This window comes from Chiloscyllium plagiosum, unplaced genomic scaffold (assembly GCF_037043375.1).
Source record: "Chiloscyllium plagiosum isolate Xiang-an unplaced genomic scaffold, Cpla_swu_hap1 HiC_scaffold_26, whole genome shotgun sequence".
Lineage (NCBI taxonomy): Eukaryota > Metazoa > Chordata > Chondrichthyes > Orectolobiformes > Hemiscylliidae > Chiloscyllium > Chiloscyllium plagiosum.
In genome coordinates this window covers 8,403,542-8,428,128 of record NW_028270164.1, presented here as the reverse complement: position 1 = coordinate 8,428,128, position 24,587 = coordinate 8,403,542, and the positions used below count along the sequence as shown (strand labels likewise).

Sequence of the window (24,587 nt, the reverse complement as noted above, 5' to 3'; positions counted from 1 at the left end):
AGTTAGACAATTACCTACGCCGGAAAGCCATGGTGACTATCCTTGCCTTTTCAAATACATGTAAACTTCATCCCTCATAATCCCCTCCAACAACTTCCCCACCACTGACATAAGGCTTACCAGCCAATAGTTCCCTGGCTTTTTCATACAGCATTAATGGCATCACATTCACCAAGCTCCTGTCTTCTGGCACCTCATCTGTGTCTATCGATGATACAAATATCGCAGCAAGGGGACCAGCAATCTCTTCCCTAGCTTCCCACAAAGCTACTGCTGATGGCTACAGTATATTGCTGCCATCAATCCACTTTTTCAATTCAAGTCCAAAGACCTGTTTGGTTAACAGTGGTAAAGGATGAACCACAAGCGAGTCTTAGCAAGGAGAGGTGCTTGTGTTAACAAGATGGTAGCACCAGGCACAAATTACAATATATAACAATAGACTATCAGGAGTCACTGTTGATACATCTGTCTCCATCAGGATTCTGAATTAAACTCCTCTTTTTCCCCAATGGAAGATTGAGTGGAGAAGTCCAACGTTAACCTTTTAAGACTCAATACTCGATATAACATATTTCATGGTTAGTTGTTTCAGCTTGCTGTATATTGATCTGGGGTGACTACATTTCAAAAGTACTGATTTGTTTGTACATTGCTTTGGACTGTGCTGAGCTGTGACAGGGGCTACATGAAAGCAAGTCTTTCTTCTTGTGACTGGTTATTGCATTTTCCCCAATGGTTGAAGACACATTGAGGTCAATAAATATACGCCCCGAAGGGTCAAAAAACCCAGTCTATTTCCAGCCACAGAGATGGGCTGCCTATAACTACCTTGTTATCATGTTGGGGAAGAGAATGCAATGACAATAGGTATAAGAGGTAAAACCGTATCTATAGGCAAGACCTCGACAGCAATATTCCTTTTTGACCTTTCTGCCACTGAACTTGTTGCTTCAGTCAGCATTAGCACTGCATGATAAATGCAGCATTTTACAACCAGGGAATGGAAATTGTGGAAGAACATGGACTATTTTAGCCTGTAAATTCATGCAGCACCAAGTTCACAAACACAACTTGGTCCAGCCAATGGATGTCAGCTGAGGCTCAGTAGATACCACACATGTCTGAGTCAAATGGTTGACATTTCAAGTCCATTGGCAGAGAATTGAGCATGGTAATCTGAGCTGACACAGCCAATACAGTATTCAGGAAGTACTGGAGTGCTTGCAATGCCACCTTTTGGTTGAATGTCAAGTTGAGGACCTATGTATCCTCTCCAATAGACAAAAGACCTTACAGCGTTATTTTGAAGAAGAGCTGTAAAGTTCTCCCTGATGTCTTGCCCAATATATATCCCTCAATCAACATCAATGAAAACTTTTTCACCATCACACTGTTGTTTATGGGAGTTTACTGGATTAACATTGGCTGCCACATTTCTTATATTATAATAGTGTACACAATTCAAATATGTTTCATTGTTTTCAAAGTGCTTCAGGACAATCTGAGGACATGAAAGGCACGATATAAATGAAAATCTTTCACAAATCATTCCTGACACATCTTCTGGACTTCTTGGAGGAGTTAACAAGCAGGATAGATAAAGGCAAAGCAGTGGACGTAATATTTTTGGATTTTGAGACATAGTTGTTTTGAGACAAATTAGGCTACTTAATAAAATAAAAGCTCAAGGTGTAGGAGTTGGGGTGGTATGGTGGCTCAGTGGTTAGCATTGCTGCTTCACAGCACCAGGGACCAGGGTTTGATTCCACCCTCAGGCGACTGTCTGTGTGGAATTTGCACATTCTCCCTGTGTCTGTGTGGGTTTCCTCTGGGTGCTCCAGTTTCCCCCCATAGTCCAAAGCTGTGCAAGCCAGGTGGATTAGCCATGGGAAATATGGGGTTAGAGGGATGGAGTGGGTCTGGATGGGATGTTCTTCGGAAGGTCGGTATGGATTTGATGGGCTGAATAGCCTGCTTCCACACTGTAGCGATTCTGTGATTAGCACGGTTAGAGCGTTAGCTAATAAACAGATTACAGGGAGTAGGGGTAAGGGGCATTTTCAGGATGGTAACCCATGTCAAGTGGTGTTCTACAGGGGTCAGTGTTGGAGTTGCAATTATTTGCAATACATATTAATGACTTGGATGAGGAAAATGATTTACTATAGCCAAGTTTGTACATGGTAGGTGAGAAAAGTCTGCAGAGATAGACAAGTTAAGTGAGTGGAAAAAACTTTGCAGATGTGGAAATGTGAGATTATGCGAGAATGTAAGAATAGAGGAAAAATAGAGGAAAATAGAGGAAAAATAGAGAAAGACTGCAGAAAGCTATAGAACAGGGAAATTTGGACGTCCTTGTCCATGAATTACAAAGAAGTACCGTCCAAGTTCAGCCAGTAATAGGGAAGGTGGTTTTTATGTCAATTTTTATTTCAAAAGGAATGAATATCAAAACAGGGAGCTTTTTCTAAAACTAAACAAGGCACAAGTCAGACCAATTTGGAATATTGTGAACAATTCTGGACCCCTTACCTCAGGGGAGATATATTGGCGTTGGAGGTCAGTATAGAAGCTTCATGATATTAATGCACAGAGGCCAGTATCCCATCACCAAGTCACCCTTTATTTAAATGTGCACAGTACACTGGCTGTAGCCAGCCAGCTCAGAGCCCTGAATGGAGGAGATTCCCAAATCCCCTATTAAGTTTTTTAAAGCAACAGTCCAGGGCATCAGCAGGCCCCAGGCTCCAGCACTGGAATCCCTGAAAGTATTGAATGTGGTGCTGGGAAAGCACATCAGGTCAGGCAGCAACTGAGGAGCAGGAGAATCGACGTTTCGGGCAAAAGCTCTTCATCAGGAATCTGTTAATTCTTTTACTTTTTTTTCTTTTTTCTTCTCCCCCACACTACTGCCTAATTGTGGTAATGCTTATATTTTAGGCATCTGTTAATATTGGTCAGCCAGTGCCTCCTAATTGGCCCAATCAAGGATCTTGAAGTCAACGAGATCCACCGAGTTCCAATCACTATAGTTCACTGGGTGTTTTTGGGTGTGGAGGGACTGTGTTATGAGGAGATATTGTTTATTTAGATTGCTTGACAGGGTAGCTACAGAGAGGTTGTTTCCCCTCATGGGAGAGACTGGGACCACAGGGCATAACCACAGAATAAAGGTTTGCACATTTAAGACGGAGATGAGGAGGAATTTGTTCTCTTAGAAAGTAGTGCATCTGTGGAATTCTTTACCACATAGGACCATTAGGGTTGAGTCATTAAGTATAATCAAGGCTGAGATAGGCAGATTTTTTCATCAGTAAGGGAATCAAGGATTACGGGGAAAAGGGAGGAGACAAGTTGAGGATTATCGGATCAGCCATGAACTCTTTGAATGGCAGAGCAGACTCGATGGGCTGAATGGCCTATTGCTGCTCCCATATCTCATGCTCCCTTTCTTGCATAGTGAAGGCATTGTATATCCCATTAGAAAGGGTAGAAAACGTCAGAGGTCGCAGGTCACCTAATGAAGACCAGTCAATGTCTTACCCAGGACTACAAGTAGAGAATTCCCCACGACAGGGTACACCTGACATATAACTCAAATTGCTATTGAGTAAACTAGGATAAAGGCAAACTTATTTAAATAAATTAAGTAAGGAACATGAAAAATAAGGAGGTTCGAAAATAATTTGATTGCTGACAGCCAACTGCACTGTTGATCCATGAGCAGCAGCAAAAACCTCTCTGTCTCAGCATGGGCACCTCTGCTGGACTCGCAAATTTGTTTTTAACCCACCCGATCTCAGGTTTCTTTGCCAAGCCCCAGATTTTATAAAGCCGCAGAACAAAAGCATCCTTTGATTACAAAGCGTTTCTGGTCTGTGAAGTAGAAAACCCTTGTATATACTTCACTGGCTCAACACTAACTGTTGGAGGGGGTATTGCTGGGGAGCCCTGCTGGCCCATTGATGTTGGATGTCTGCAATAATGGCAGTTCGTGAGATTAAATATAAACACTGCAGTGTAGGAGAGCTCCGTTATTAGCTGGCACACAGATCTATACGACCATTGTTCACAGTGACTGCACATATTTTCTTTCCCTTCTCTAATTAACCAAATCACTATTTATCTTCTCTGTATTTCTGGTCATGCAGAAACACTACCAATGCCACACAAATTTAATCTTAACGTGATCCTGCAGCAGTGTGTCTTGAGGAAGCTAATAGGCTTTACAAGACAGACTCGCCACTTATTCATTTCTTCTGTTCCCAGAGCGAAAGTAGTCAACAGATCGGTTTGAGATGGGTGATCAGTGTACATATTGACTTGTTCCCAAGTTACAGCACATTCTCCTCAAAGTGGGAATGGTGGGATGGGAGGAGCAGGGGTCGTTTGAGAGATATATGGGAGGCAACGGGGTCGACCCATTTATCAAAGTAGGATTAACATTCCAGACTTACAAACAAGCGGAAACGTAGACTGCGAGCATACAGACAGCTTTGAAGTGTTCCCTTCTCCTTGACTTCTTTTTACTATTTTTGTTCATGAGATGGGAGTGTCACTGGTGAGGCTAGTGTTTCTAAGCCATCATCATTGCCCTTGTCTGAGGGCCAAAGGTCTTGCTAGGTTCAGCGATGCATCCTCTGATGGCCCTGACTAACATGCATTAACATTAAAAAAATATTAAGTCTTTTACCCAGCCAAATATCCTGTCATTTAGTGGAATTTAATTGCTAAGAATTGGTTTTTGCACTGAGAATCACAGAGCACTGAGGGAGGCAACTCGGCACACAGGGTCTGTACTGGCTCTTCCCCATTTTCCACAATGGTGCTGCCTGATTGGAACATTCCCAAAAAGAGGCGACACTGGTAATCGAGCTGAATGTAGCCCTCCCACCCACCCACGACATTAAATCCTACTTTGTTTCTTATTTTTCCCTCTTATATTTCTTTGATATCTCACATCATGACCCTATTGTTTCCTTCCAATATCGCTTCTGCTACTTCACCCTAATTGAACTTTAGCACTGTATGCAATCGTGCGGCCACTTGCACTTACCCATTTGTGCATGTGCAACATATTAATAAACATGAACCTGTCAGTATCTTTGTCCTACCTTCTCTTCTGATCCATTTTAAATGTTCTCCATTTCGGGTCGTAGCTCGGTGCTCTGACCACTGATCCACAACTAGAAGGGTCACTGGACTTGAAACGTTGACTCTGCCTTCTCTCTCCGCAGACGCCACCAGACCTGCTGAGTTTCTCCTGCGATTTCCATTTTGATCCATGATTAGACCTCGATTCTCTTCACAGATGCAGTCAGTCTTGCTGAAGGTTCCGAGCAAAAGAATGGAAAAAATCTGGAACCTTTACGTTGCATTCACCGAAACTTAATGTCTTGGGAGTCACCAGAGACCAAACACTTAATTGGACCAATACCTGAAGAAGGGCTTATGCCCGAAACATCGATTCTCCTGCTCCTTGGATGCTGCCTGACCTGCTGTGCTTTTCCAGCAACACATTTTTCAGCACTTAATTGGACCAGCCCATATAAATAACATCTTCAGAGTCAAGAAACATTAAAAAAAAGCTGGTGTGCAGGTACACAAAGTGATGAGAATGGAAGCTTGGCTTTTATTGCAAGGGGATTGGAATATAAGAATAAGGAGATCTTGTTACAGTTGTCCAGGTATTGCTCAGGCTTTGCTGTTGCTGTAGAATATTGTATGGAATTTTGTTCTCCATTTTTTCAAGGGAAGGTGCAGGAGGCAGTGCAGCAAAGGTATATTCCCCTGGCCCCTGATATAAGAGAGTAGTCCTACGATGGATTTCAGAAGAATGGGGGGCGATCATATTGAAAGATTCTGAGACATTGTTCCCCTTGGTTGGGAAATCCAGAACACGGTACAGGATGTGGAGATAATAATTCAGAAATTAGGTGAGGACAAATTACTTCACTCATGGGTTGTGAATGCTTGGAATTCTCTGTTCCTGGGAGATGTGGATGTATAAACATCTTTAATGTATTTAAAACAGGTATTGGGTCTCTCAAGGAATCGAGGGATATGAGGAGTGGGTGACAAGTGGAGGTGAGACCCAATGTGGGAGCAGGCTTGATGGGCTGAATGGTCTACTTTTGTTATTTCGCATGTTCTTACAAGTTCAGAAAAACTAACAGCAAAATGACAGGCATCAGAAAACTGGGGCAGATCCTTTCCAGTGGTTGTCTACCCCTATCTACTCATTAATGGGGTTGGTAGTGTCTCTCTAGGTGTGAGATCAATTGATATTTGAAAGAAAAAATATATTTTCTTCAGGGAGCTTATCAAACCCATGCCCCCACTTCCCTAGCACACCCTACACCACATCAACAGGTTCTAAAAGGCTCATAGATAGAGACAAACCCAACAGTAACTCAGGTACTCACCTTATGTAGAAACAATGAATGTGATGCATAAAATAGACTATTTCCCCTTTGCAGGGTGATAATGGGGGAAGTAATACTTGATTGTACAGAGCTTTGTGTCTCAGTCACCATTGCAAGAACTGAATTACATTTCAGTTTTGCTGTATCAGAGCTTGTACTGTCTAAGTGACCCTTTGTATCTGCCCAAACTGATTATGGGATTCGAGTAGACTGCATTTTTCCAGACAGGTAGATTTCACAATTCAGGATACTCAATGCTTTGCTGTGTTCTTATCTTCCTGAAATGACAAGGATGACTTCAAAAATTCTTGGATCTCTTGGTAAAGTGCTGCATTCATTCTGTTCATCGAAACTCTGTTAGGTTAGCCAACTCTGGTATTTACTTAAAGGGCACATAAAAGCTGTCCCTTCTATCCTTCTCTTGGCAGATATTCAAGCTGCTTTTATATCACAAGTCATCAGTACAGCCTGATTCCTGAGGCATGAACTTCATGCAATGAGTGGTAACCCCCAAAACGAAACTAACTGGTTTCACCTAGAGTCGAAGAGTGTGGTGCTGGAAAAGCACAGCCGGTCAGGCAGCATCCGAGAAGCAGGAGAATCGACGTTTCGGGCAGAAGCCTTTCATCAGGAATTGATTCCTAATGAAAGGCTTATGCCCGAAACACAATTCTCCTGTTCCTCGGATGCTGCCTAACCAGCTGTGCTTTTCCAGCACCACACTCTTCACCCTGATCTCCATCATCTGCAGTCCTCACTTTCTCCTGGTTTCACTTAGAGAACAACTGCTTGGAAAACCTGTTGGGAGTGTGTCTTCATGTGGGACACGTTTAACAGATCCGGTAAGTTTATTTGGGGATTGTCACCATTTGCATGAGGTCCCATTCCAGAAAACCAAGCTCAAAATCTTGATAGCAAAGTGATACAACACTAGGGAACGAGTAATCAAGTTGGAGTAATCAAGGTGCCATTGCCTTTTCAAGGTGGACATTAAATATCCTATGGCACTGTTTCAAAGCCGCAGAGGGGTATTATCCTGACCGCTGTGGACACCCTTTATCCTGCAATCAAGGTGACAAAATAGATTAGATTACTTACAGTGTGGAAACAGGCCCTTCAGTCCAACAAGCCCACACCGACTCTCCAAAGTGCAACCCACCCAGACCCATTCCCCTACCTCATCTGGTATTTATCACATCACTATTTGTGGGAGCTTGCTGTGCACAAATTTTGTTTAAAACAGATTTTATGTTTGAATTTATTAATTTAGCTTCTCATGAGGGCTGACTGGCTGACTTGTTTAACTGATGTTGACACTGGGATAACCTAAATAATCAGATGATTTTTTAAAAACACATACATATGTTTATGCTGCCTGAAGGCAGGTTCTGTCCCTTCCTTGCTCAATCACAGTAATTGAGAGTTAATCAGTTACTTTTCCCTCAGTACTGGAGCTAGGTCCCATTGTCATTCATTCAACAGTCTGCCCAAGCGAAGAACGAGATCAGTTTAGTCAAAAATATGCATGAAAACAATCACCAGTTAGCTACACACACCCCATTTTCTTTTTTTCACACGTTTTTCACCAAAATTAATATTCAGGGTAGCATGCAAGTTTAAGATTGGGACATCTGAGTACATAATTCCATTAATGAGGTCTCACCAGGGATAAGGACAAAGAATGACAATCAGTGAAATATTCAAAGGTCATACAATGATCAGTTTTAATCTCCAAATGTTCCCTACCACTTAGCTCCATACAGTGACTAATGCTCCCTTGTTACTCAGTTTTCATTGCCTACTGGGTAACCTTCACATCATTTGCTGTCACTGCCATACACCAGTATCCTTCCTGCATAACCTTAATGCAATCTACTCTTCTCATTTGCCTAATCTCAATGTAGCCACGTTTTTTTGTGGTGCAATTCTAGAATAATCCACAATTCCTTAATATCTACCTTTCATTAAAAATAATGTCCATTGTCCATTCCGTACATAACAACAAAACTACACTTAATGGCAGTAATGCACTTTGAGATGTCCATAGTTCCTGACCAGGTGCTACATATGTGCAATGTCTTCCATTTCTTTCATTCTGCTCCCCTTGTTTAATCCACAATTTCTATTGTATATCCATTGCTTAACCCTTTCTTTCCTAATGTGCACTAAGTGTATACAGTCCCATAATGAACCGTTCCTATTTCAAATAAATTTCCTCTCTCAGTGGTTTTGTATTCCTTGCTATAAAACCAGCCATGAACTGGTTTTGTGTTCTTCATGTCACCATTATTGCTCAACACATCATGTCAGGCAACATGGCTGGGAAGAAAGCCCAGTCAATATTTCAAATCTGGTGGCTCTTCATCAGAATTGTTAGTAGCTGGGATAAAGACTATTTATGCTGAAGCTGAAATGGGTTGGGGGGAGGGAGGAAAGAGGACAGGTCAGTGGATAGATGGAGATGGGGCTGAGGGAGAGAGAGAGAGAGAGAGAGAGAGAGAGAGAGAGAGAGAGAGAGAGAGAGAGAGAGAGAGAGAGAGAGATATGAAAGGGCTAGGTAAACAAGATGATAGTGGATAGCAGGCCAAGACGGACAAAAAGCTGAATAAGAGATAATAAGGTCTAAGTATGAGAAAATGGATGTGGGAAAATCTAGAGCCTGATTCCAATCTTCCATGTGTTTTACCTACCCCCACACCTGGTCATGTTATGACATGGATTGATGTTAGCAGAGTCACCCATTCTCACATATCCCTCATCTCATTATCATATTATATCAGTTGCTTTCAGCACAGCTCACCCATTTTCTCACACTCTTCCTCTCATTATCTCTTATTCAGTTTTTCTTCTGCCCTGGCCTGCTACCCATTATCCACTTGCTTACTTGTCCCTCTGATGTATCTCTATCTCCGCCTAATTGGTCACCAACAACTTCCCCCCCTCCCCATCCCCACCAGCAACCCAATTTCGTCTTCAGCATCAATACCACCTCTTCCTAGCTACTAACAGTTCTGACAGAGTCACTGGCCTCAAAACATTAACTCTGCTTTCTTCCTGAAGATGCTGTCAGACCTGCTGAGTTTCCACCTGCATTTGTTTTTGTTTCAGATCTCCAGCATCTGTAATTCTTTGTTTCAGTTTAGTCACAGTAGACCCAGATGAGGTGAAGATTTTGATTTGATTTATTGTTGTCACACATACAGTGAAAAGTTTTGCTTTGCATGCAGTACAGGCAGACATCACTATACTAACTACATTAAGGCAATGGAACAGAGCAAGGAATATAATGTTATGGCTGCAGAGAAGATGTACAAAGAGCGAGATTAACATTAAATTTGAAATTTGAGAGGTCCATTTAGAAGTCTAATAATAGCAGGGTAGAAGCTGCTCTTGAATCTGTTTGTACGTGCGTATAAGAAAACACCACAGTGGTGAAATGCTTTAAGAACAGCATGGTGGCACAATGGTTAGCACAACTGCCTCACAGCACTCAGGTCCTGGGCTCAATTCCAGCCTTGGGTGACTGTCTGTGTGGGGTTTGCATTCTCTCCCCATGTCTCCCCACAGTCCAAAGATGTGCAGGTTAGGTGGCTTGGCCATGCTAAATTGCCCATCATGCACAGGCTAGGTGGATTAGCCATGGTAAAAGTCCCATGAGGGGATAGTGTGGGTCTGGGTGAGATATTTTTGTCAAAGTCGATGGGCAAAATGTTCTCTTTCTGCGCTGTACGGATTCTATAAACCAAAGTCATCTGTTTCTTCTAAGCCATGTTATACTCATCACAAATTATGTCTTAAATTACTCAGATAGTGAAACCTATTTCAAAAAAACATAACTCCATGAAATAAATCCCATCACAACATCACTCTCTATTTATACACGGAAAGTCCTTGAGACTGAGCCAGCTCTCAGAGTGCCAGGATGTTTAACATTCCTGTTCTTATCTGTCAGCCAGGCCTCCCTGATGAGACCAGATTAACAGCCCCAATTAGGGAACTCATATTCTATGAAGTCCACTTGGTTGACCTTGTTATAATGACTACAGTGTTTATATTGGAATGAATCAATACTAACTACTTCCACCCTCTTGATGTGGGTCTGTTCAATAGATTGATCTTTTTCACACTGAAATATTGACTCTACCGACTAAATTCAAATTAGAATCCCGACAATGGTGGAAACAGGCCATTTGGCCCAAACAGTATCCCACCCAGACCAATTCCCCATGCCTGTTACTCTACATTTACCCCTGACTCATGCACCTAACCTACACATCCCTGAACAATACGGGCAATTTAGCATGGCCAATCTACCTAACCTGCACAGATCTGTGAATGTGGGAAGAAACCAGAGCACCCAAAGGAAACCCATACAGACACGGGCAGAATATGCAAACAGCACAGAAACAATCACTCGAGGCTGGAATCAAACCCAGATCCTTGGTGCAGTGAGGCAGCAGTGCTAACCACTGAGCTAATGTGCCACCTCCTTTTGAAATCAGTTCCAGAATCTGTGCTGATTACTGTGAATGTACATTGAGAGGACTCAAGGAATGGACTTGGGAATGATAGCAGAAGCAATGCAACTTCAAAGAAATGTAAGCATCTTTACTTTTCATCTGCAAGTCAGGGGGAAAGATTTGCCTGGGTGTTCGGGGTGATGGAGTGGGTGAGGGAGATTTTGTTTAAAATTACAAAAGGTTTCGATGAAAGTAAACAAGGGGAAATTGTTTCAACTGGCATGAGGAGCAATGACTAGAGGAGATCGATTTAAGATTAATTGGCAAAAGATCCAAGGGGGGAATGAAGGCTTTCTTTTCTCTTGCACAGTGAGTTGTTGCAATCTGGAATGCTTTGCCTGAACAGGCAGTGAAAGCAGATTCAATAGTGGGCTGCAATAGAGAATGAGACATGTACTTGAAAGGGAGAAAGTTGCAGGGCTGTGGGGAAAGAGTCAGGGGACTGGGACTAATTGGGCAGCTGTTTCAAAGATTCGATGCAGGCACAATGGTTAGAATGGCCTCCTTCTGTGCAGGAAGATTCTCTGATTCTGTTCCAGCTCTTTACTCAGACCTGAGACTCAAATATCTATCAGCTGACAATTTGCCCTTTCTAGTGAACAAAAGGACATGCTTGTGCAGTCCTGACGAACCTCACTCACTGTCACTAGTGATAGATTCACTTTGGACCAGGATTAGGCTTTTCAGTTACGTAACACACAAAAGTAATTACATCAATTAATTGAAAGGGTGGTGGGGTGGGAACGGGGGGGGGAGAACACAATAGCTGGAGTTCTGGTTTGCTGAAATCAGCATGCATTCCTTCCACCTGACTTGACCTGACCTTTCAATGTATTTGTCACTCAAAAATTAATGCAGACTTTTAATAATTGTAGTTTAATTGGCCATGTTCATTATCTCTTAATTAGCTGCCCTCATACACACAAATTGTCCGCTTTGTTTAATGTCGAGACGGAAAAACTCTCATTTACTCTTGAGCCTGTGTAACAGCAGGGTGACTGGCCTCCCCATCACAAGACAAATTTGCTTACAAGGCTACAGGCAATTCTTGCAACCTCACTGGAACTGTGAGAATCCAGATTCTAGTTAATAATCTACCAACGAATGGAGGAAGGGGTAGTGCCATTACGGGAGTTAGGACTCCAGATCACCAACGACCTGAAAACAAAATGAAAACTGCGATGGTAAATACATCACTCTCAGCGGTACTGTTGGTGCTTCTAGCTTTGTGGAGAGCTTATATCTGAAGAGCTGATTTCTCCCATTGTTTTCGATGTGATTTATTATTGTCGCATGTACCTAGGTACATTGAAAAGTTTTGTTTTGCATGCAGTACAGGCAGATCATACCATACCAAGGTCAACAGGGCGATAGAAAGAGTGAGGAATACAAAGTTTTGGCAGCAAAACAGGCGCAAAAAAAAATCAAGATCAACATTAGATTTGATATTGGAGAGGTCCATTCAGAAGTCTAATAACAGTGGGGAAGAAGCTGTTCTTGAACCTGTTGGGACATGTGTTTAAACTTTTGTATCCTTTGCCCGATGGAAGAAGTTGGAAGAGATTAAAAGAAGGAAAGACTTGCATTTATATCGCACTTATCACAACCTCAGGACATTCCAGAGTGCCAAGCACTCTGCCAATTTGTACATAGCAAAATCCCACAAACAGCAGTAAGACAACGACCAGCTAAGCCGCTTTGCTTAATCAATGGGAACTGGTTCCGGCTCCAGGAAGAATTCCTGTATTCATGAAATACCATGATGTCCACCAGAGAGTGAAAATGGGGCTCCTGTCTAATATTGATTATTTAACAACACCTCTGACAATGCTGCATTGAAGTGTTAGCCTAAAATATGTGTTTAAGTCACTATAATAGGGTTTAAACCCACAACCTCCTGACTCAGAATGTGTGAGCGCTACCACTGAGACATAACGGACACTTGGGGGGAGATGTTGGCAAATGGCTGTTAGTTGCAGCAAACATTACAGCAATGAAACTTGATGATGCTGACTGTTATCTTTTAGTAAACTAGGCCAGTGTCTGGACAAGCCAGTCTTATAGAAATCAAACAGACCGCGAGCAGTCTTCCAGCCAGATCAGGACTTCCAAACTATTGTGTCCGCTCATTCATTCAGGGTTTTCACCAGCCTTACGGAGGGAAAGGTGATTGGGCAGAGTGGAAAAAAATGTAGCCGATTCACTGCTGCATGATCCAATCAAAAGGCCAGGTCAAAATCACATCTCAATGTTTCCACTTGGGAGCAATTTGAGATGAAGAGCACAAAAATATAAGATAACCACCAACTGGTCAGATTTGGAATATAGAAAGGATTTGTTTTCAGTGTATTGAGGATGCAAAATTCAATGCATACAGAGCAGTAGAAAACTTATTCGGAGTCAATCCTCTATCGCTAATAGTGGTAACTCCGTAAAGCAGAGCTACAAGAAGGGTTGTCGTAGCAGTCCTACCCAAAGAGGTTCTCAGCAGAACCTGCTGGCATCTCTACATTAGATAGAATGACACTTTAGTGGAGAATAAACAATGATATGGAGGAGTTGGATTGACTGGTCCTGTTTGTATGTTGTAGCTTTACTGGCACTTTAACATTGTGAGAGGGAACCAGACTGGTCACAACCTTGACTGCACAGCTAGCCTTTAAATAAGCTTCCTGTCTTATAGTTGCTCAATCACCAAGGCTGACCAATACACAAAAAGCAGGACAAACCCAACCCAGTCAATTACTGCTCCATCGGTGTATTTTTGATCTTGAGTAAAGTGATGGAAGATGTCATCAACAGGGCCATCAAGCAGCACCTGCTCAGCAATAACCTGCTCAGTGACGCCCCGTTCCACCAGGGTCACTCAGCTCCTGACCTCATTACAGCCATGTGTTCAAACATGGACAAAAGAGCTGAATTCCAGAGGGGAGGGGAGAATGACCACCTTTGACATCAAGGCCGTATTCGACTGAATGTGCTATGATGAAGCTTGAGCAAAACTGGAGGCAATAGAATCGGGGGTGGGGGGAGTGAGGCAAACTCTGATCAAAGAAGACGGTTGTGATTCTGCAGGTCAGTCATCTCAGTTCCAGGACATCTCTGCAGGAGTTCTTCAGGGTAGTGTCTTAGGCCCAACCATCTTTAGCTGCTTCATCAATGACCTTCCCTCCATCATAAGGTCAAAAATAGGGATGTTCATTGATGATTGTACAGTGTTCAGCACCATTCACAACTCATCACATATTGAATCAGTCCACATACAAATGCAGCGAGACCTGGATAATATCTTGGCTTGGGCTGAGATGTGGCGAGTAAAATGAGTGCTCCACAAACACTAAACAAATATCATTTCCAATAAGAGACAATCTAACTATCACTCCTTAACATTCAATGGTGTTACCATCACTGAAATCCCCACTATCAACATCATGGAGGCTTCCATTGAGCATAAACTGAACTGGGCTAGCCAAAGAAATACAATAACTACAAAAGCAAGTCAGAAACTAGGAATCCAGTACCTCTTAACTCCTCAAAGCCTGTCCACTATCTACAAGGCACAAGTCAGGAATGTGATAGAATACTCCCCACCTGCCTGGATGGGTGCAGCCCCAACAACACTCAAGAAGTTTAACACCATCGAGGACAACGCAGCCCACCTGATTGGCACCACATCCACAAACATCCACTCCCTTCATCACTGATGCTCAGTAGCACCAGCGGGTACTATCTACAAAATGCACTACAGAAATTTATCAAAGATCCTTAGATAGCAACTTCCAAACCCACAATTACTTCCACCTAGAGGGACAAAGGCAGGACATATATGGGTATACCACTCCTTGGAAGTTCCCCTCCAAGCCATTCACCATCCTGACTTGGAAATATATCACTGGTCCTTCAGTGTCGCTGGATCAAAATCTTGGAATTCCTTCGCTAACAGCTTTGTGAGTCTACCCACAGCACATGGACTGCAGCAGTTCAAGAAGGCAGCTCACCCCCACATTCTGTAGGGCAGCTAGGAATGGGGAATAAAAGTTGGCCCATTCTGCAATGCCCAACTCTCACGAGTGAGTAAAAAAAAACACTTCCAAGTCTGCCACCTCGTGTACCACTGAAACCCTTATCCCATCACTTTGTTACCTCTAGACTTAACGGTACTAAGATATTCCTGACTAGTCTCTCATCCATCATAAACTTTAACTCAATCAAAATTCTGCAGCCTGATCCTTGCTTGTACCAAGTCTAATTCATCCATCATCTCTGTGCTTGCTGAGTTACGGCTTCTGGTGAGAATCCTTGACCTCAGTACCAACCAGCCGCAATTTAATGCTCCAAATTTCTGGAATGGGCTTGAATTCACAACCTTTATAACTCAGCAATAAGAGTCTGACTGGCATCTAAAAGCCATTTGAAGAGAGGGTCAACCTCTTCAGGAGAGTGAAACAGAGAAATCGATTCCATTTAATGTAATATTGTTTGGGAGTACTAGGCATTTCAGAACAATCAATGAGCATGACTGAAGTTGCCGCCATTAAGGAAACGTGGTAGCCAAAGTGCACTGCAGGCTTCCACAAAAAGCAAACTGACAATGACCAAATAATCATGTTTTGTGATCTTGATTAAGGGACAAAAAGTGGCCAAGACACCAATGATGAATCAATTCCTTTTCCAGGATTTAGTTAGTTCAGTTGGCTGGTTTGTGACATAGGGTGACACTCACAGTAGGGGTTCAATTCCCATACTGGCTGAGGTTAGCACTGAAGAACTCACTTGCTCAACCTCTCCCTCTCTTAAGATGTTGCAACCCTTAGGTTAGACCACCACCTACCGTGTGTGTGTGTGTCTCTCTCTCTCTCTCTCTCTCCAATGGGACAGCAGTCTTGTGGTCTGGAAGACTATGGCAATCTTAGATTTTCCTTTGAAATAATACAGGGAATATTTTACATCTACCCAAGATGGCAGGACTTTGTTTAGTCGCATCAAAGGGACAGCATTCCCAATAGTGGAGCACTGGAGTGACAGCCTTGAATAAGAGCTTTCAATCCACATGAAGGAAGATAAACCAACTATATGGGAAAACTATGGCTTTGATGTAAATTGTGCAACTCTATTCTCAAGTTGACGTCAAACACCTTTTGGAATATCAAGTGGAAACTCACTATCCAAAAGTTATTTCTTAAGATTAGATTCCCTACAGTATGGAAACAGACCCTTCGGCCCAACAAGTCCACCCCAACCCTCTGAAGAGTAACCCACCCAGACCTACTCACCTACATTTACCCCTGACTAATGCACCTAACACTATGGGCAATTGAACATGGCCATTTCATCTGACCTGCACATCTTTGTATTATGGGAGGAAACCAGAGAACCTGGAGGTAAGCCACACACAGACACAGGGAGAAGGTGAAAGCTCCACACAGACAGACAGTCACCCGAGGCTAGAATCAAACCCAGGTCCCTGGTGCTGTGAGCCTGCAGTGCTAACCACTGAGCCACTGTGCTGCCCTAGATTTTACTCCAGATGCTTGTAACCTCTAGACGTTGGTAAAAATTGACATTGTTAGGAACATTCATGTGAACATGAGTTCGGAGCAGGAGTAGGCTGTTTATTCCTTTGATCCTGTTCTGCTATTCACTAGGATTTTGATAATCTGATTACTTCATATTTCAGCCCAACCCTTATAACCTTTCATCCCTTCTTATTAAGTACCTGTCTTAAAAAATATTCAAAGATTCGACTTCTACTACATTTGAGAATTAGAGTTTCAAAGGCTCATGACACTGTGTGAAAAGGAATTTATCCTTTTTTCTACCTTACATGGCTGACCCTCCCACCTAACCCTTAAACAGTTCGAGATTCTCACTCAAGAGGAACCATCCTTTCCACATCACCCTGTGAAGACCCCTCAGGATCTTCTAATGTTTCAATCAAGTAGTTTCTCACTCTTTTAATCTCCAACGCATAAAGACAAGGTTTCCAGTCTTTCCTCATGAGAGAAGCTGCCCATTCCAGATAATAGTCCAATCTGATTGCTAATGGCTCAATGACTTTTGCCAGTGAGTGGCTGAACCAGGTAGTATCTTGCAGGTTCAATGTCCAGGCTATGCTGAGCTGGCTGATTTGAGGTATAGGCCCTTGTTCTCAAATAATTGGAGGGGGATAATCAGAGTCGAAGAGTGTGGTGCTGGAAAAGCACATCCGGTCAGGCAGCATCCGAGGAGCATGAAAGCCAACGTTTCAGGCATACGCCCTTCATCAAGAATGAAGTTTGTGGGCCAGGGGGCTGAGAGGTAAATGGGAGGGGGGTGGAGCTGGTGGCAGGGGTTGGGGGGGGGGGAAGGTAGCGAGGAATGTGATAGGTAGATGAAGGTGGGGGTGAAAGTGATAGGTCGGAGAGGAGGGTGGAGCGGATAGGTGGGAAGGAAGATGAATAGGTAGGACCATTCAAGAGGGTGGTGCCGAGTTGGAAGGTTGTTACTGAGATAAGGTGGAGGGGCGTGGAAATGGGGAAGCTGGTGAAATCCACATAGATCCCACGTGGTTGGAGGGTCCCAAGGTGGAAGATGGAGCATTCTTCCTCCAAGCATCGGGTGGTAAGGGTTTGGCGATGGAGGAGGCCCAGGACCTGCATGTCCTTGGCGGATTGGGAGGGGGAGTTAAAGAGTTCAGCCACAGGGCAGTGGGATTAATCAGTGCGGATGTTCCAGAGATGTTCTCTGAAATGATCCACAAGCTAGTGTTCTGTCTCCCCAATGTTGAGAGTTACTATCCCAATTGAAAGGGAAGTGTGCAGATTTTGGAGATTTGCTGTGAAAGCTTCTTACAATTAAACTGCATTGATAGCATTCAGAGTTCATACCTGAACAGCAGGCACCGAGAGTGCACAACATTAACGGACCTATACCTCAGCCAGACAGCAATGTCTTTACTGGAGTTAAAAAACAAGTTGCCAATACATGCGCCATTATTTCTAATTGTACTAACAATTTAATTTCAACAGCACATTAAGTTATAATTGAAATTGGCAATATTTGCAGAGGGAAGGTCAAGGGACTGAGTCTAATTAAATGTCTCTTGTAGAGATTTGGCATGTGCAGCCATGATAGACTGAATGGTGGTACCTTCAATAATGAATTTTATGGCTTCTATGACCCTAAACTTAAAGTAAGAGGAAGGATTTACAAGCAGATAGAAAGTGAATTTAGTGCAGTATAGATTGTAATTTCTGTCAAGACTCATAAAATTCATTATAACAAGAACCTCAAGAACTTTGTTCCTAGATCATCGATATCTCATGCCATGTCTAGAGAGAAATATTACACTGTCTTGAACTTAACCCTGGGTCTTATGGATGAAAGGATAACAGGATCCCTTTTAGAAATTGTCAAAGCCACGAGACATGTGCACAAAGACTGAGTTCTAAAGCACAGAAAGCTCTGATTGGAGATTTCCATCTCTTCTGTCTGGCCTCAGTTTGTATCTAGTTGCTAGAGGTCAGATGTGCTTGACTTTTCATGCATTTCAGGTGAGTGGTCATTTACTTGTGCTTGGCTTCAGGTGTATTGAACTTTTTCCACTCTACTGCTGTTGCAATAACTTTTCCTTTAATGAATCATCACAAGATGTTTCCATTGCAATCACCTACAATGAGATTCCCATCATACAGCTCAAATCATTAATCTGAAGCAACCAGGAAACAAACTTCCAAAATGATACTACTAGGTTCTTCGTATTGACCCAGGGAACACAAAGCACCAACTCTTCCACAGACCGATCGATGTGCCTGACAGAAATCCAAGGGAGAACACGGTATTCCTTGCGTGCACTGTCTCTGTCACCTGGGACTGTCTCAGTGGATTTACAGCAGGCAAAATATTTGAACTAATTAAGTAGCTGAATAAACATTCCCTCTCTGTGATATTGAGAGAATAGCAAATGGAAATGCATGAAGACACTATAATCTCTACTGAGCCAGCCTTATCTCAGAAATCACAGGCGCCTTTAATCACCCATTAGTGATATGCCATCCTCATTAAGCATGTAACCCACCTTGAGTTCCATTTGTACTATGCATTTTAAGTGCACTGCACTTTTTTTTTCTGTTAACTTTCTCCAGCCTATTAACTGAGAAATGCGTTGTGCAAAATCATTGTTGATTGGTTCGTCCAAGTATTCCTAAACCAAACCTGCACACACATCAATGTCATTATTCCTTCCTCTCCGCACCTTGTGGTGTTGTGGAGTTAAAGTTTTCTAACAGTCAGGAGCAAAGCATCACAGTTCAAAGCATTGATTAAACTGAGTCACCCCTCCCTCTGGAGAGGAGACTGTGGTATTAACTAGGTGACCACAACTTGCATTTGTATGGCACCTTCAACGTAAAACATCCCAAGATGCTTCATTGAGTGCTATCAAACAAAATTCAACACAAAACCATGTAAAAGGACAGTGGGGAAGATGACCAAAAGTTTGGTCAATGAAGGAAATTGAGGAGTCACAACAGAGAGGTTCAGCGAAGGAAAGATTGGGCTTAGGGTGAACAAAATGAAGACTTGGCCATTAAGGTTGGAGACCTGCAGGAGGCCTGACTTATCATGGAAGTGTTCAGAGGGTTTGCACGGTTGGAGGAGTCAGTAGAGATTGGGAGGGGACAAGATCATGGGACAATGAGAAATTTAAAACCAAATTGTTGCTCAGTCAGAGCCAGTGTTGGTTAGCGCACACATGGATGATGGGTGACATACTTGCTAAGAATTAGGATGGGTATGACAGAACTTTGGACAAGTGTATGCTTATGGAAAAACGTGGCGGTACTACACTGGATCAAGGGACGTGGTGATGGTTGATTCTCCTGCCATACTTCCATGGACAGAGTGACCACAGAGGAAACGATAGTCACTCACTCACTGGCCTAATATATCTTGGGCTTTTGGCAATGGCAATGGCAGTCATGTGACTTCTAAGATTGTTGGCCTATTTGTATCTTCCCCTGGCATCAAGTGAAGATGTCAACTGGAATTACATTGTTGGAAATCTGATTTTCATCAGCGTCAGTGATGATGATTCAAAATGCAATCCCAAACCCCATCCTGTTACAGATATTTAACTGGGTTATAAATTCAAGGGACGACTTAGAACATGGAAATGGTCACTTCTCTTCAGGAACATGAGTCAGCTCTGAATCAAAAAGATCTTGGACAACACTGAGGGGGTGCTTCAGTATCAGAAATGCTCTCGTTCATACCAAATGTCAAGTTGAGTGCCGTCTACCCTCTCAAATAGGCACTGAATGTCCATAACATAATGTCAAAGGTGAGAAGGGAATTGATCCCTTAACTAACATTACCAAAATCAGATTAATTGGCTCTTATTGCTTGTGGGAGCTTGCTATGTGCAAATGGGTTGCTGTGTCTCCCTCATCACAACAGGATATTAAAAAAGAGTACTTCATTAGTTGTAAAAAACTTTGGAATATCCTGACATGTAAGGAAGCACGTAAATATGAGTTGTATATATAACATTTTATGAGAAATGCTTGTTAGGATTAAGGACTCGAGCTTTAAACTGATGTATATGAATCACCTAATGCTTTGTCTTACTCATTTCGCTCCAAGGGTGCGGAGGAGAGCTGGTAAATAGGGTTAGTGACGTCAAATCTTTGTTAACAGGTGCAGACATGATGGGCCAAATAGCCTCCTTCTGTATTGTAAATGTCTGAGTTGCTGATGCCAACTGAAATTCTTCAGCTGTGCTTCCCCCCCTCAGGCCAGCTCCCCTCTTCTCCACTGTTACGTAGACTGAGAGAGAAAGGAGCAGACAGGTTGACCAATAAGGAGAAAGCGAGGACTGCAGATGCTGGAGTCGAGAATGTGGTGCTGGAAAAGCACAGCCAGTCAGGTAGCAACTGAGGAGCAGGAACAGGAACAGCTTATGCTCGAAACGCTGACTCTCCTGCTTCTCGGATGCTGCCTGACTAGCTGTGCTTTTCCAGCACCACACTTTTCGAAGCTGAACAAACTGTACTTAGCGAATAGGTGTTCCTCAACACATCAGGATGCTTCAGATTACAAAGAGGAACCTTCAGAAGGGCCTTCGGATGTCACCTGCTGAGAACATTGAGTTCCTGATGGACTCAAGCAGGTTGTACAGCCTCTCAACAGCCTCAGCGGCCGACACACCAAGAATGAACTGGATAAGGCCCAGTTCTTGGCAGTGGAACAATAGGATATTTATTTGCAGATTTGACAAAAAAAATTGTGTAACTTGAGGACATTTTACAAGCTGTTGGAAATGCACATGAATTGTGGTTTTTGTTGGAATCATGGGTAAGAAATGTACTGAGGTCCTTCATGCAGAATTTCAGGAGCTTAAGAAAATCAGCACATTTATGATGTCATCTCAGGATGACTCCAGAAGCTTTGTGCTTGGGGCTACAGTTAAAGGAGGTTAATCAGTAACTGGAGACTTGGTGCAAGAAGAAGGGTTTCAGATCCTTACAGCAAAGGCAACAGGCATGGCAGGTGAGAGGACTGGCAATAAGATGGCAGCAGAAGAGGTCAGGATGGGAAGTGAATGCCCTGACATATTGCCATAGGTTGGAAAAATGGCTGCAGAGCCAACTCAAATCAAGTGACCAATTCAGGGCCACTTCCCATCTTTATGAGCATTCTTCCAGATAAAGCAGGGTTTATATTCTACAGTCGGTTGAGTGCCACCCCTCCCCCCCCCCCCCCAAATCTGGCATCCTACATCAATCCACCTGTTTTTAATGGTATGTTGCCATTGAAACAATCTCATCGAAGACTTGCAGCCCATATATTGGCTCATGTAGTGGGTGGGGGCGCGGGGTTGCGGGGGGGGAGGATATAGCCTTCAATTAGATAGCAGCTGAGGTGGCAGGACTTCACCTTACATTGGAAGATGCAATCTGAGAAGTGTTGAGACCAAATCCAAAGGGAACCTAGACAGGCTGCATGGATCACATCTGAATAGAGGCCAGACCAATGTCAAGTGGCAGGTAATGTATCCACTGCACAGCAGCCAAACAATTACCATTTCCAAAGACAAAAATATCCTATCATCTCTCATGGACATTCAAAGGCATTAACATCACTGAATCACTCCTTCTGAGGGTTTCCATTAACCAGAAACTGAACTGGATGAGCCAAACAAATACTGTGGCTCCACAGGCAAATCAGAGGGTGGGAATCCTAAGTTAGCAATTCACCTCCTGACTCCTCAAATTCTGTCCACTGTCTGCAAGGCACAACTCGGGAGTTTGATAGAATACTCCCCAATGGTCTGGATGGGTCCAGCCACAACAACGCGAAGAGCTTCGTCACTATGCAGAACAAAGTGGGCCATTTAATTAGCACCTCACATAACACCTTCCAAATTTACTTCCTTCACCATCAGCCAGTAGCCAGCATCAGTGTGTACCATCTAGGAGATGCACTTCAGTGACTCAAAGCTCTTGCGATAGCATGTTCCAAACCTGTGACCTCTAGAAGGAGAAGGGCAGCAGACACAGTATATGGGAACACAATTAACTGCAAGTTCCCTTCCAAGCTACACACCCTGTTTACTTGGAAATATATCTCTATTTCTTCACTGGCGCAAAATATTGGAACTCCTTTCTTAACAGCACCTATGTCACAGGGCAGCAACTTCAAGAAGATGGCTCACTACTGCCTTGAGGGCAATTTGGGATGGGTTATACATGCTGGCTTAGCCAACAACATCCAACTCCTGTGGATGTGTCAAAGAAGACAGCAGTGCAGAACACTGAGATCTGAGGTGAAGTGACTAAGGAGACACTACCTCAATTTCTGTATATACCTAATGTGGTTGGTGAGCTGCAGACATTACTTACCATGGAATTAAATTGCATTTAGGGAGATGGCTTCCTAATACTCCTGTTTGCCAAGTATTCCAATAACATGCTGCAGCATTGATTACTGTTTTGTTAGAGTTCTACAGGATTATTTAATGGAACTGGGAATGGAACTAGTTGGCTTGAGTTCTGGAACAGAGGAGTACCTATTACTTTGCTTTGATTTCTTTACAATATAAAGCTCTAAGAAGCAAGAAGACTATAGATGAGTACAAATCAGGAGTGTGATGGAATACTCCCCACCATCCCCTGGATGGGTGCAGCTCCAACAACACTCATTATGCATGACACCATCCAGGATAAGTAGACAAACAGGAGGCTGGAAGAACACAGAAAGCCAGGCAGCATCAGGAGATGGAGAAACGTTTTGGGTATTAACCCCTTTTCAGGACTCCTGAAGAAGGGTTAATACCCAAAACACTGACTTCTCTACCTCCTGATGCTGCATGGCTCGCCATGTTTTTCCAGCCTCCTGTTTGTCAACTTTGGATTCCAGCATCTGCAGTTTTTCTTTTACCTTTAACCATCCAGGATAAGATAGGTCCCTTGACTGGCACCACATCCACAGCCTTCAATGTTCACTCCCACCACTACCATCACCTCACAGTGGCAGCAGTATGTACTGTCTACAAGATGCACTGCAATAACTCATCCTTAGCACCATCCAAATCCACAACTACTTCCATCTGGAAGGAAAAATATAGCAGATACATAGGACCACCACCATGACCGGCAAGACACACCATCCTGACTTGGAAACATATTGCCATTCTTTGACTATCACTGAGCCAACATTCTGAAACTCCCTTCCTAACAGCACTCTGGGTATTCCTACATCTGGTGGACTGCAGCGGCTTGAGAAGGTAGCTCACCACCACCTTCTCAAGTGACAGAAAGTTATTGACAAATCTCTCAGACATGCAACTAAAATCAAGTAATAGTGTTAAGAAATGTTCATTTCCCTATGCGCAATGAACACATATTGTTAAGGATAGGAAGGCAAAGGAACTTCTGATATATGTGTACAGGGGAAAATGTTCTCAACCATTGGATGGCACCTTACCAGGTTCTGGGTGACATGGCTATGGTGAGATGTCTGGCAGAATCAGCGAGGCCTATCTCCCCTTCCAGATCATCCTGCTGCATCTTGTTTGTTTTCTCAAGTGGTGTGGTGAGATTCACACTAGGCAGTGGGGAATTCCAAATTGACTTTTATCACTGCTTGTTAAATGCCCCGTTAACAGTCCATTTGGCCACTGGTTGTTATCTCACTAAACTCACCATAAAAATTAGCCTTTGGGAAAACTTGACAAGTAAATCAGAGCAGGTTCTCTGAACACAGTGCTTGGCTCGCTTGCCCACACCATGATGGACCATTGCATCTGCAGCCACAGCAGGTTGGTAAGTATGAGGTCAAGTATGCTTTTCCACCCTGTTGGTTCCCTCACTGCCTGCCCCTGGTCCAGTCTAATAGCTATGTCTTTTAGGACCCGATCAGCAGTTCTGCTGCTGAACCACTCTTGGTGGTAAATATTGAAATGCCCTACTCAGAGTACATTTTGTGTCCTTTCCACACTCAGTTTTTCCTCCAAGTGTTGTTCAACATGGAGCAGTGTTGATTCATCAGCCGAAGGAGGACGGTATGTGGTAATCAGCAGGAGATTCCCTTGCCCATGTTTAAGCTGAAGCCGGTGAGACTTCATGGAATCTGGAGCCAATGACAAGCATTCCAAGGGTAA

General features: G+C 43.2%; 1 long non-coding RNA gene across 8 annotated transcripts in view; it reads right to left on the bottom strand.

Moving 5' to 3' along the window:
• Positions 1 to 24,587, bottom strand: part of LOC122563052 (uncharacterized) — a 146,750-nt gene that overhangs the window by 105,018 nt on the left and 17,145 nt on the right. For 2 of the 8 annotated variants that reach the window (XR_015750888.1, XR_015750886.1), the window contains one exon: positions 7,146 to 7,489. The exons of 4 other annotated variants lie outside the window; for them this stretch is intronic. This is a non-coding gene — a long non-coding RNA (uncharacterized LOC122563052). 2 more of the 8 variants (XR_015750883.1, XR_015750881.1) reach the window with 2 other exon arrangements.